Source organism: Aquila chrysaetos, chromosome 13 (genome assembly GCF_900496995.4).
Source record: "Aquila chrysaetos chrysaetos chromosome 13, bAquChr1.4, whole genome shotgun sequence".
NCBI lineage: Eukaryota > Metazoa > Chordata > Aves > Accipitriformes > Accipitridae > Aquila > Aquila chrysaetos.
In genome coordinates this window covers 28,259,610-28,273,760 of record NC_044016.1, presented here as the reverse complement: position 1 = coordinate 28,273,760, position 14,151 = coordinate 28,259,610, and the positions used below count along the sequence as shown (strand labels likewise).

At 41.2% G+C, this 14,151-nt stretch overlaps 1 protein-coding gene across 8 annotated transcripts in view; it reads right to left on the bottom strand.

Annotated features, from left to right (window-relative positions):
* GREM2 (gremlin 2, DAN family BMP antagonist) overlaps positions 1–14,151 on the bottom strand; it is a 40,256-nt gene that overhangs the window by 13,177 nt on the left and 12,928 nt on the right. For 3 of the 8 annotated variants that reach the window (XM_030035867.2, XM_041128537.1, XM_030035871.2), the window contains exons 2-4: positions 7,095–7,219; positions 6,214–6,355; positions 5,636–5,698 (exon numbers count right to left, since the gene is read on the bottom strand). The exons of 3 other annotated variants lie outside the window; for them this stretch is intronic. The gene's annotated coding sequence lies outside the window, so the exon portion shown is untranslated. Of the gene's footprint in view, positions 1–537; positions 919–1,628; positions 1,920–5,635; positions 5,699–6,213; positions 6,356–7,094; positions 7,220–14,151 lie in introns of those variants that run through there. 2 more of the 8 variants (XM_030035866.2, XM_030035868.2) reach the window with 2 other exon arrangements.

Genomic DNA, 14,151 nt, shown 5'->3' with positions numbered 1-14,151 from the left:
GAAATGCAATTCAAACCTGTGAGGGCTGAGAAGCACAGCAACCGCATGCTCTGATGGTTGTTTGTATATGTGCATTTGCAAGCCTATAAACAAAGATGACATTTGGAGTTTAAAACCTTCAGAGTTATATGACTTCTTGGCTACCCTAGTACGTATGTACATGCATCAGTTGATTTCTTGATGCAAGTTCTTGAGTTTGGAACTATTCTGACCCTTACTTTCAAGTTTTTTGTAAGATAAGAAAAGGAATTTTCATTTATTTCACTACATGTCTATTGATAGTTCCTAATTGACAGTAATGTTTATGACTGTCATAGCTGTCAGCTGGACCAAAATAAATCACAGCAGCTGATGCTCGACAACTGTCAAAAGTACAGAACTTACGAGGTGCTATAAAGTCAGGAATACAAATAAAATTGTAATTAGATATGCAATATCAACATAAACATTGCTAAATACCTAAACATTTCAATATCACTTTCTAGATATACTGGAAAATGTATAGCACAGAATGAATGGACAAACTAGTTTACTCACTGTTATTGGCAGTATGTGTCACTTAAGTAAAAGATGAATTTTCAGTGAATTGCTGCAGGATGACCTGTACTACAGGAAATTTCACATCCAAATACTGGAAACTTACTCCATCCCTCCCACTTCACACTGATGGCAACACGTGGCTGTCCCACATCTATGTTCTTGTGGCTTTGATTCATGCTCTGCTCAGTGATTCTCCCTCCGTCATTGCCCAAAGAATGTAAATATTTGTTCTGTCTGTATTCTGGTTTACAGACTTGGCCCATTATTGAATATGAAGGCTGTAATTCAATGATAGAAGGATCTGTTGCCATGCATAAACTGGGATTTTATGTTTTATGACTTAGGCTTTGCAGAGCAGCCGTCTTCCTACTCACCTCCCCCTCTCCTTGCCCATGACTGAATTACAGTTCTGTCTCTAATCGAAGCCTAGTATTATTCTATTTCTCTTTTGCTCAGAGGAAGACCAGAGCTATCATTCTGAATACACACCAAGCCACAGGAGCCTCGATGAGGTACTCTAATGACAGGTCCTCCTACACAGCACATTTGCAGTCTTTCTGCTAATTAATTTGATTTTCTTTGTCTAGACTAACATAATACAGCAAGTTATGCTCATTTAAAGGAGGATTGTTAGCCTTTCAGTTCACTCCAAATGAGGAAGAAAGAAGAGTCAATAGACTGGAATCCGGGGGAGACTGACTTTGTCCTTGACTACACCATTGCTTATGTTTTCACTTGACCAAGACTTTGTCTCCAGGAGAACCCGAGACAGCACTATCATCAGAGGAGAGACTATAATCAAAATCAGATATCGTCGGTATGTGCATGGCAAGGCAGTGGCAGTTACACAGAAGGGTTCTGTCTATGATGCACTGCAGTCAGCAGCTTTCTTCCTGGCAATCACTTGGCATATACTGTTCACAGCTCCTGACATCCTCAGAGGGCTGAACAAACGTGTAATTAAAAACACACACTAGCCGGTTTCTTCAGCCTCCCTTCACAGAACGAAAGGAGATTCAGTAGTGTGCCACTGGACTAGTAAATCAGAGGCAAAGCTAGTAATGGGACCTAAAGAAGTAACTCCTCACCATTTGGAAGGCGAGACCTTCATTCGGCAGTTTTGACAATGATTGAAACCGTGGAGCTAAACACAGTCTCAGAGCTGAGCTGTCAGTCAAATAAAGGACTTGGGAAGTGGCGTGATGCACGATAAACAGATGAACTGACTTGGATTTGAAAGTTCAGCCTTCGGAGTCAGGTGGGCAGATCCAGTTTTAATACCCAGAAAGAAAAGTGACAAGGAATCACGCATCATATAGGTGCACTGTGGAGTGGAATGAGTTCACATGTTTCTTAATAACGGCAGGGAAGGTCTTGACCTACGACAGAAGAAGAAGAAGGGAGGAAGCTTACAGTGGAAATCACCAACCTCTTCTGCTCACAAACCCACAGAAAAGTGCCAGAGCTCCCCTTCTGTAGGCAATTTCAGGATCATTTCTAGCCTTGTAACCTCAGTTGCATTTGTCATTTTGTAGCATCAAAGAGGGGAAGGATTCCAACTTTGGAACTTACTGGCTCAGGGATTTTGTTCTGGCTGATAGTAGCTGGGGACCCTCTTTACATAAACACAGCAGAAGATAAACAGCACCTAGAGGCTCTTTATTAACTTAATGTGACCTTGTTTTTTTACAGTGTTTGGCCATAAGCCATTCATACTGTGTCACCACAGTTAAGGTTGGAATATTTTTCCATTACTCATGCTTTCAAGCGCAGTAAAAGTAGAAAGTAAGTAAAAGGAAATCTAAAGATTCTTCTCTTTGGCTCTTTCAGAAAGCTATTCTCAGAAAGGTCAGGGAGGTATCTCGGAAAGAGTTAGCCAACATCTAGCTATAAATTTCAGTGTGAGTTGGCAAGCTCCACTTCTCTTCCAGGTCTATTCAAGGCCTCTTCCCCAGCTCTAACTTAGGCAGGACTTCCTTGAATCTAGTGGAGAGAGATGACACTTCTGGTAATCTTTGATGACCTCACGTTACTACACAGGAGGACAAAAATACTGAGACTCCATTTCATGTCAGTGCTTGATTTGATTGAGAGCGATGAACTGGCCAAGTGAAGTGACAAAGACAGCTTCCCTTTTGACATGACTACAATGTTAGATACTAGCTAACATCTCCGTATGTGACCAGTAAGTGCAAGACTGATAGCGAAGAGGAGGAATCAGTGATCGGAAAGCTTGCTCATTCAGGGTTTGGGTGGTTTTTTTCTCTTATTACAAAGCAGTCAGAGAACACGTTGTGTATTACAGTTTACACTATTTTACTAATCCTACCACTTAGAGCTGTTTCAAGCATTTTTATATATCTTGCTGAAGCAGCAAGGGAGATCGATCAACTAAAGGCTTTGGCAAACTACTTGTAATGGTTCTCCTAGCATCAACACAGCTTTGTGTTGGTGCTAGTAGAACCATTACAAGCAGTTTAAACTTGTATATACCACCCTATAAACCATTCAGTTGGCTCAGCAATGGAATGCCATCTGCACCACTTACTAAGGTCCATTGTAGTTGATTAGACCAAATAAGATCATCCCAAGGAGAATGCTCTGATCCGTAGGTTTGCTCTGGTTCCTAGTGAGTGATCACACAACTCACATACTCATTTACGAGTGATTTAGACCACAGGTACAAACAACATTAGGCACCCATGAACATGGCTCTTCTAGACTGTTTCTTATGTCTTGGCTAAACAATAGATTTTTTTTAAAGAAGTTAGTTATGTGTAATAAGGGATTAAGAGGACTGGAATCTCAAATAAGGCTAGATGGAAAATATCTTCTGACACTATAAGAACTAGACATATTGAAAGCGCCATCTCCAAATTGGAGGAAAAATTATGTCCTGACCATTGGCCTATGTTTTCACTTCAGATCAGCTAATTATTAGATTCTGAATTCTTATTTTCCTTTTGGAGAAGGAGGTGAAGTAAGCAAAAATTGGTTTTAAAGATACTTTCAATGTAAAATTATTACACCCTCAAAAGCCAAGAAGCCATTTCACAGGCTTCTTCACATGAAACACCTTTTTGTGTCAGTAATGGGAAAGCCCTAAAAAATACACAGAAATTGAACGTGGACCTTCAGGTGTTTTCAGTCCAAAGATGCTGATACCTCTTCCTGCGAAAAAGCAACTTTGAAAAAAGAGTTTTGATCAACACTTCTGAAAACTTTCATTCCCACTGTGAGAAGAGACAAAAAAAATTCAGCTCTGAACCCTTGGGGCCAGCTACCACAATTCGTGTAGCATGATGGTCCTCAATGGGTCAAGGATAACCACAGCCCCATGGGATTTTTTACACTTGTATTTTGAAAGGAGGCTCAGTAAAGAATTTGGCTTAGCAAAACAAGACTACGCTTCCTCTCTTCCCTTACTTAGTTTCAGAACAACAGCTTTTGCTTTGAGTGATTATTTCAGCTTCCGTAATTTTTCTCCAGCACAAAATTGTAGAGAAGCTCCATACAGATCAGACCAGTGATTTGGGCAGCATAAGAACATGGATAATGTCAGAGCATCAAAGAGAAATGGAATAGCAATTAGGAAAAACATTACCAAAAAACGCACCTAGCAAAGATGAAGCTAAAAGTAGATCACCTGTCTGAAAGTCTGCTAACTTGGCAAAGAGCTTTTTTCTTAGAGAACCATAAGAAGCTCCTAATTAGCACAGAGACTGAGGAGTACTAATTGCCACTTGGGAAAACTCTGCTCATTAAAAACACAGGGCACATTTGTGGGTTTTTTTCTTCCTTCATGCCCCCAAAATCAAACTCTTGCTTTACAATATAGATGACATAAAAGGCTACATCAGAGCAAGTGCACCATTTCATATCTACATATTTGTTATAATGCTGAAGGGGAGGACTTGAGCTTATCTAAAAAGAAAAAAAGGAGTGAGAATTAAATCATTAAACCGTATGGTTTAAGCAGAATACGCAACGGCACTGCAGACTTGAACAGGAAAGGAAGCAAGAGAAGCGCCTTTGAATTAATAGAAACAGACCTAAGAAGGCAAGCCACTGAGTGAATTTATAGTGTAACTGTACAGAAGACAGGTCATCTAGATACCATGCTTTTAACGAGGTCCTCTCTATGACTATCCTCCACCCTCCTCAAAAAAAATATTATTTGTTTAAAGCTGCTTGCCAAATCCATGGCAAAGCATCTAAGAGAAACCAGAGATGAGATTTAGAGACACTTCAGAAATAGGGGACAGGGACATACACGTCACTTGAATCAATGTGAGCAATCCAGAAAACTCCTGTTCCCACACCTACAAAGCCTCTGGTTTCATTTAGGACTGTGACATTGCTTATGTGTCTATGCACCGGTGCCTCTGTAGGGCGCCCAGATATACGACTGGGCAGGTGGTAACGCTGCCTGCTGCCGTCCACACAGAAGGAAGGCAAAGCTTGGGTGCCACTCAGAAGCTCCCCGACTGTCCTGCTTTGTCATGTGTGGTTCACATACACCCAGTCACCACCACTGAGTGGGAGATGAACAGCATTAGCTACTACCAGTCAGCCAAAAACTTAGCCAATGGGGCATGCTACTTACCTTTCTTGTAACCAGCTCTGCAAGATCTTCCCCATTTATGAACATAAGCTCAGAGTTTCAGCACCCACACGAACTGGAGATAATTCGACTCACGTTCCCCCCACATGGCAAAACAACCCCTCTAAAAACTGCAGAACAGACTAGTGGGAAAGTGGAAAGCACAAAGAGGTATTACCTATACTTTCTCTTAAAGCTGGGTTTTTAGGTAGGAAATAAATGTAAAATTCCTGGACCTAAAGGGAGTCATAGTACCATATCCATCATTATTTTTCGGTGATTAGACTTTGTGATGTTGACAGGGAGGTCCTGATTTAAACTCCCTGAATTTTATCATCCTCCCCAACACATTAAGAAGGGCATTTGTTCTAGGTTTTTGAATGCAAATGAAAACAATCGCAGACCAAAAGAATTAAAACCTATGCCTTTTTTCTCTCAATTTTACATTCTGATAAGAATAATGCAGGATGTATTCCAGTTATATATACTCACTGTAGAATAGTGCACCTCCGCTTTCAGGTAAAGTAATGGCACAGAGAAAACCCTGTACCTGACCTTGAGAAATAACCAAAACAGCAATTAATGTCAGCTGGATATATTTTTAATTGTAACCCATGCCCCTCTGAGCTAAAGCTTAAATCATCTCATGCCATCACCCAGTCCAGGGTGCAGTTTGATTCATTTAAACTGTGAGCCATAGTCCCCCCTGCTCCCGGCCCCCACTGGCACCCCCTTTCCCCAAACCCTGCACACAAGCATGCGTGCACACACCGACACACACACACACACACACGCTCCTCGGTCACTCTGTGCCAGTACTAACAACGATGCAGCCACACAGTCAGCAAGACGAGTTTGCTGATCCAGCCGAAAAGGTATTTTTTTTGTTTTGCCGGCCGGCTTTCCAGCTGCCGGCGGGATCAGTAGTGCCGCCGGGGCCCCCGTGCCAGCGCTGGGCTGCTCTGCCCCGCCGGTACCGGCCGCCGGGCAGGCTGCCTTCAACCAGCTGCGAAGCCGCACCCTGATACTCCTTCCAAACTGGGGCCTGGGAACGCTGTCACCCAACTTACCTGTTTCAGGGTGGAGGAGGCTAATGTAACTGGAAGGGTGTGGCTGATAAAGGTGGCGTTGACTGACAGACCTGCATGCGTCTGCTTCCTCTATGAGATGCATGGTCCTTATAGCTAAATGGCTTGGTGTTAGGACTACGGTCTGTACCACAGTGGTGAGAGGAAAAATTAATATTATTAATAATATTAATAAAAACAATAACAATAATAGTAATAATAATAACAATAGTAATAGTAATAATAGAATGTGATGAGTAGTACCATTTCAGATGCCCAGGGGCATCCAAGATGTTTGCATAGGCTGGCACATCAGAGAGAGAGACCCTATGGGAGATGCATACTCCTCTGCAGTGGCTACTGGAAGCCAGGTGAGAGATGTGGGGTATTCAAACAGGCACCAGGCACACCTGCTGAGGCAACCAACTCTCGGCCAGAACCTCATTCTGCTCTAAAGACACAAGGACTCGATTTTTGCAAGCGTCTTAAACATTACAGCTCGCTCTTACGACTAGATTTCCAAAAGAGGTATGCACCGTTTATCTCAGTCCTCAATGGATATGGGGTACTTAAAAAGAGGATCTTTTATCTTATCTTGAAAATGCGCTCTGCAACTGCACTGCAAAACTAAATATTAAACATGGAAAAAGAAGCATGAAAATGTACTCTAACTGCTGCATCCTACTGCCTGACTTCTGAACTTCTTGCCTTGTAAGTGCAAAGGTTTCTTCCGCCAAGGCTTTGGGGTTTTAAGCGATTAAACACAACTACTGGTTAGACTGCATAGGAATAATCTACATGATATATGAAGCATTGATGCCTTCTGCTTCACTCCTTCTCAGTTAGTCATCTGCCCCTCTCACCCTCCCTGCCCTAACACCTACCCTGGCTGGATTCTCCACACCTGATCCAGAATCTAGCATCGAAGATTGTGGCAAGGTGGCTCTTCTTCCTTTGTGTGAAGATGCTACGTACCCATGCAATTAGTGCATCACAAAATGAAGCAAACCTGAATTTAAGGAAAAACAAACAAACAAGTAACGTGGTTTGGTGAAAGAAGTTGGAGGAAATAGTTTTCCATTCTGTTCCCAGGTAAAAGATGAGCCAAAAATGCTCAGGAGACAGAACCAATCTGCTGGTTAATAACCTGAAAAAAAAATCTATCAGAAGTTATAACAATTTGAATGCAAATATTTGTCTAACCTCCCTTTCAGAACGGAGCACTGGAACTGTAATGAAGGTTGGTCACTTGCTCTGGCTATTGAAGTCACATGAATTTTTGCCCTCATTAGGCAAAAGCAGAAGTTATGCATGCACATGACACTGTAAGAAATGGAGTGATGCTGCTAATACATGAACGAGAAAAACCGGAGGCAACTTTTCAGGAGCATTCATTCAGCAGAAGGCTGAAACAGCATCTGACCAGTCAGGGTCTAAGGTGAAGCCTTCAATGCCAAAGAGCACCAGCTTGTACCTCCGCCTCCCAGTCAAAGGGTACAAGCACCACAGTGACCAGCCATCCAAAGGGCACAGGATTATGCACAGAACCTGTGCGTTAAGCTTCTCCCTTGTTACTGAATGAAGGCATCTTCATTCTCTGAAAGCCCAGATGATTTTGGGTACCATGTGGCCTAATGTTTTCCAGTTAACTACAGCTGGAAGCATGCATAAATATAATATACTTAATGGTCAACAGACAGGACTAAGCTCTTATACAGGTATGAGCTCAAACCATTTTATTAATTAGGACTCTGATTAAGAGAGGAGAGCTTTAAACTAACACTGTAGAAGTTAAGCAAACATTTAATTGGTTTCCTGTATTCAGGTCCGAAAGTCCGTTGAAGTTCCCAGACCTTAGAAGAAAAGTGTGGTAATGTACCCTACCCACCAGCAAGTCAAAAGCATCAGGGAACACACCCTACCCACTTGTAATTAAAATTAAGAGATGGAACTTGTATCAAGTTTGGGTAAGTTTGCAGTTTGGATCAGATGGCATTTAAGCAGGGAAAGCTGTCTGCCATCTCAAACGTATAGCTCTTATTTTTAATCGACTGCCTCAAGTAATATTTATTCCTCCTAGAAGAAGCCTTAGGCTCTGTACTTCACTGAGAGCTTTTCATTGTCAGCTTCCATATGTCCCTCCCCCCCCAGATCTTATATTCTTTCTATGTGCATTGAAGTCTCTCACAGCAGTCATCACAGTAACCCGTCTGTCCCAACATGTCCCACAATAGGATAAGAGGCTCCTCAGCACCTGGAAGTTTAAAAAAATCCAAAAGCAGAAGCTAACCCAGCTTATATGCACTCAACCCCTGGTCCTCCCATCAGACCTATGCCCACCATGCTTTGTCGATGGTACGCTGAGGACATGAAGGACAAATCAAGGTTCTATTTTTAGACTTGAAAACAATGGCTACACAAATACACAATGGCAAGTAGTAGCTTACGAGCCAGTTCTGAGCACCACACCTCAGGAAAGCCATAAAGATTTCTAAAAGGGAGGCAAGGAAGAAAAAAAAAAGTTTATATACACAGAAGCTATAACTCAATGCAGCAAGGTTGCAGAAATCAGGGATCTTTAATGCAAAGAAGCAAAGACCAGAGGAGTGATGTTAACAGCTTTCAAATGCATAAAAGGCTATTGCAAAGCGCAAAACAATATGTCTTTACTCTTCATGGATGCAAACGGAATAATGTCAGCAAATAAGATTTCAGACAATATTTCTATTAGCAAGTGGCATGATACAGGTAGTGAGGCATTGGAATTGATTTGCCTAGGTTTGTAGACTCATCATCAGAATTATTAAGGAGAAAGTGACTTAAAAGGAAAAAAAAAAAATCACATCTGCCACAGATTACGTTAGATAAAATGGATCCTAACAAGCAGATGAGCCAGATGACTTCTCAAAGTCCCTTTAATTCCCTTTTAAGTAAATAGACACATATATATATATTATATAGAACAATTATTGTCCTCCAAAGAACCATCTTTTTAATATTTTTTTGCCTAGTTTTCTGTCATCTCTCTTCTCTTCTTATCTTCCTAGGCTTTTAGGGTTTGTGCTAGCTATCACAGAAAGAAACCATCATCCTTTTTGCAGTACAGCTTAAGATACATTTGCTATGAGGTCACTAAACTGCTACTGAAAGCTAGCCTTATGTTTAAAAAACCTGCAATCTACTACTTGTGAACCTACCAGGTTTATAACACAGATACTATCAGATGCTTTCAGAATTAAAGACTCAGTTTGATTTCTTTTGCTGTAGGCAGACTACGTAACATTTTTTTAATGCTCCTCTGTTGGCAAAAGAGGCCAAGACTGAAGATTCTGCAGAATGTCTTGGGTTTTCCAAAATTTAAGTTATTTAGAGAAAACATTTCCTAGTTTATTTGTTGAAGAAGGTGAATGTCATTTATAAATCATTAGAAAATAAGTTCCTAAAGTGTATTTAAATACCCACAAACCACACCCACCCCATTTTCCACATAAGGCTAATTTGGGCATGGTTTTAAGCTGTCTTTGAGGACTGATTTCAAGGCAGAGAAGTCAAAACTGCTTAATTAGCCAGTGTGGGTAGACGATATCATGCCAATACCATGCCATATCATGCTCTTTCCTCCCTGTCCCTTCGGAGCCAGAGTGACAGACACATTGAACTAGAAGGTGGGCGATGGTGCTGCTGCACCAGCTGATGGAGCAGCCAAGGTCCGCAACCAGCAACTGCATGGGGCAGCTGAGTGGCTTCTCATCCAGAGGCCCCAGGACGGCAGAACAGGGCCAGAAACAACCACGTCCTCGAAGATCTGAGGCAAACCGCAGGGGTTTGCACAGCTCAAAACATCTGTATTGTCCTCGTGACAGCAAACACCCAAATTCCTCTCTATTCGTAATACCTGTAATTAACAGGTGTGGAATAGTTTGTCAACAGCTGTCATCGTAAAGCTATGGGATTTGTCCTACAAGCACAGCAATACCCTGTGAAGATGTATGCACTGTCCAACCCGCCCTTTCCCACAAAGCACAACAAATAAATAAATGCCATTGCCCTCAAACAGAAACTGAACACACACTGGAATAAAATCCCATCTGCCTTCTTTATCCTTCCAAAATTGAGATGTTTTGAAATCTGATTTACTTACTGTTGCTAATTCCCTAAAATTAGCCTACAGTGTAAAGGCATCTCCTCAACGTTCTCCCTGTGAGGCACTGCTCCCTTACCTAGATACAGTCTAATATTTCTGATTACATTAAAGAGGCAGGGTGATATTGCAGTGTGTGGTTTCCTAAAAGCCAGGAAGGATTCATTCACCTAAGAGCAACTTACAACACAATATTGGTTATTTGTTTACTGTTATTTACTCTTATTATTATTTATTTACTGTTATTTAGTAACTATTATACAATTACTCTTAGTATTGCTATTCCTGAGAGAAGCCAGTTGCTCTGGTATGTTTTTTAAACCAATGCTACATTTACACTCTCTTGTAACCCAATGCAAAATGATCAAGTGGATATATGTATGTTCAGACTCTAATAAAAAGTCCATCACTCATTCCCAAGGAATTACCATAGGATTGAAACAAAAGGCAAGTTTAATACAAGACAGAATCCTGAAACAGATCAGTAGAGCAGAGGATGATGAGAAGCTGCAAGGCTTCATGCACTAGGCAATACTGCAATGTTGTCTACCAACAAGAAGCCCCCCACACCTTTTCACTGTGTCCAGTAAGCTCAGGGAAAAAAAAATATGGAGGGAGGGAGGATTCTCTGCAAATATGTATTTAAAAATTATTTCAGAGGTTTTATCTGATAAATACTGACTTCATTAATGTGAATAGAAAAAATTTTTTAATTCAATGGAGCAAATAATTTTATTCTGTGGGAATATCAATGCAGAATCCTTGAGGTGTAAAATATACAGTCATTTAGTCCAGGCAAGGATCTGTCTTCAGGTAGCCTCACTGATATTTCACACAGCTCAGGTGGACAAAAAAAGTACTGCCATTAAAAACACTTGATCAGTTTGAAGTAATCAGCAAATGCTTACAGATAAATTATTGTGACAGCTGACAGATGAAAAAAACCAACGACACCAAAAATGTTTACCAGGAAGCAATTTAGAACAATAGATTAACAACATTTATGTTCTTGGAATATCTTGTAATTCCAATACAAATTATTTTTCATTTCCACTTCGTATCATGCTGCTTCTTTAGTTATTTTTCATATTTTAAACTGTATTTTACTTTTAATTAATTAAATTTCATCTGGCTATGAAGGGGAAAAAAAGGATGATGGAAGAGAAAACTCCAGAAACATCTGTCTTCTGCCTAGTGTAGCACTCCAAATAAATCTAGCCTAGTTAGTCCTAATCTAGGCTGCAGGAGCCCTGAGCTTTACGAGAGCACCAGTATCTGAACAGGTTCTATAAACTATGGCTAAAAAGGTATCCCCCAAAAGCATTTGTAAGACTGAACAATTTCCCTCTTTTTAAAGATGTCCAGGCCAGCAAAATTGTGTAAGCCAATGGTAACCTTCTGCTTTTTCTTGCTTTTGCGATTTAGTAGAGGGGCCCAGCAGGCTCACACGGGACATCCAAGAATGGTTCAGTCTCCCATTACATGCCTTTCTAAGAAGTCTGAGCCTACAATAATTAAGTATCAGCACGCTACAGTTAATTAGTTCCTAATGTTCTCTTTTTTTCACAACCTTAGGTATTGGGATCTAGGAAGAACTTAATGGAAGACCATTGTGGGTAAAATATTGAGGTAAGTGAGGAGGGAGAAAGTTATAATATAACTTTTTGTGGGGGGAAAATGTAAAGAAATGAGGACTTTTTCATGGCATGACTGCCATATATTCTAAAGCAAGAAATATGGAAGTGTAGTTGGAATCACCCTGTACCCCATTGATTTACACTCCTGGCTTGAACCAAATTAAGATCTGATTAAGGTTTACTTCAGAGATACCAGACCATCTGAAGTCATTAGGTTCGGTTTCGGCAGTGGTGACAAGTAACTGTTTTTCTGAAGCTAATGGTAACTTTCCCACAATGTGCGCTTTAATTGTAGGCTTCACAACACAAGTGTCTTGTTTGGTACAGTTTCCTGGCTGGAAGGACCTAGTTACTGCCAGTTGGCCGTACCAGGCAAATCATTTAAGCAAAGAAGGGCTGATCCTAATCTCTCCTCATGCAATGCTAATACAGTATCAATGAAGAATTCAGTATCTGTGTTGCTTTGGGTGCACAGCTCCCGACTGAACTTTGGACTTGTAGAATTGGTTGTTACACAGGACTTTCTCATCCTGAAGTAAAATCATGTTCAGTGATCGTCAAAAGCATCTGGGAAATCCCAACGGCCTCTGAAAGGCTCACCAGCTCTGAACTGTGACATTCTGGCTACTGGCACCAGGGGCCATTCCCTATGTAAGGGTTTGACAGTGGAGGGGAGGTGGTAAAATGTGTCTAGCTGTACTTTGGATCTAATTACATCTTCTTATAGCTCCAAGGATTTTATCACCTTTAGTTCCAGAGTGTAATTTAACCTATGCATTCAACCTTCATAGTGATCCTCCCCAGCCTTCAGTTGCACCTTTTCCTTACAGAGGGAAAACCTCGGCAAATGCATCCAAAGATGGGAGCATTAAGAAGCATTTTGCAGCGGTTCTTAATCTTTCTTCCACCTTTTTCCCCAGCACTTCTGTGGGAGCCTCCACTCACGAGAGGCAGGGTTTTGGAAACACTCATTTCTTCAGTATTATCTGAAGTTTAATAGTTCCCCACCTCAGCACACTGACTTATGTACACTGTAAGCCCAATCCCCAAACTCTCCCTATCGACAGCACAAAGAATGCAGGTGTCTGCCTCACCTGTGGGAATTCCTGATGGCAGTCATCTAATTTTTATGTTGTCCTTAAGGTGATGTCTCTGCTGAATTATGTAGGTTGCTCAGTTCCACATTCAAAAGCAGCTGCTTTGGAAAATCAGCACTTGCACTTCCATACTTTGCAGCTCAGTTCACAGAGCACTTCAGTCTGTTTGGAACCCACCTAGGCAGGTTACCACAAGCCAGTTTACCTTAGCAATTACTCTCCTGCTTCTCTGCAAGGCTTATCAAGTCCAGAGTCTGTCAGCTTAATCTATCTTCACAGCTTCACATACTGAGCAAGGACCCTGCAAAATTCTCAGTCTTTGTAACGCTAAGCAGAGGAAAGTCTAAGCACTCTAAGGTTTAAGGTGAGTTGCCCAACGTGAAACAAAAAGTTTGTGGCTCCATGTTCCCAAACCAGCACTCTAGACATTGTTATTTGTAGAATTCATTTGACCTTCATAATAGCCCAGTCTTCTGCATAGTGAAAATAGGTGGAAGGAAAGAAGGCAAAGGCTACTTTTACCCTCTGCATATCTAAGCAGTGCCAGAGGGGCCAGATACATTTAGATTCTTCTTAAGTTACTCAGAGACTGTGCTGAAATACCTAGAATAAAAGCAAAATGCTCCTTTCATTAACTTATGCATGTGCCAAGGTTTTATTGCAAGTCATATATATATGCAAGGTTGGGCTAACAGGCATATTTTAAGTAAAGGGTAAGCTGATATGGGGTGTCCCAGACAGAGTGGCAATGTCACAGTGGTTCTTGATTCATGATTTTTTTTAGCGGGGCAAAAGAACACAATCCTGTGAGCAAAAACAGTGAAAGAAAAAATGGCTAAATACTTAGCTTTTCTCTCCCCACACCCCTAGTATGTCCTGGTTAGCAGCCCAATAAACAGGAGCAAGCAAAAGCTACAAATGTACAACTCTCCTCCTCGCAGACACCAATGATCGCTGTCTTAAGCGCAGATTCAAAAACATGCCAGCATTTGTCTTTCTTCCCTTTCCCCTGCACATTCCTTCTGCAGACCTCTAAGTACAACTCTGTATCAGGGAAATAGTTGCA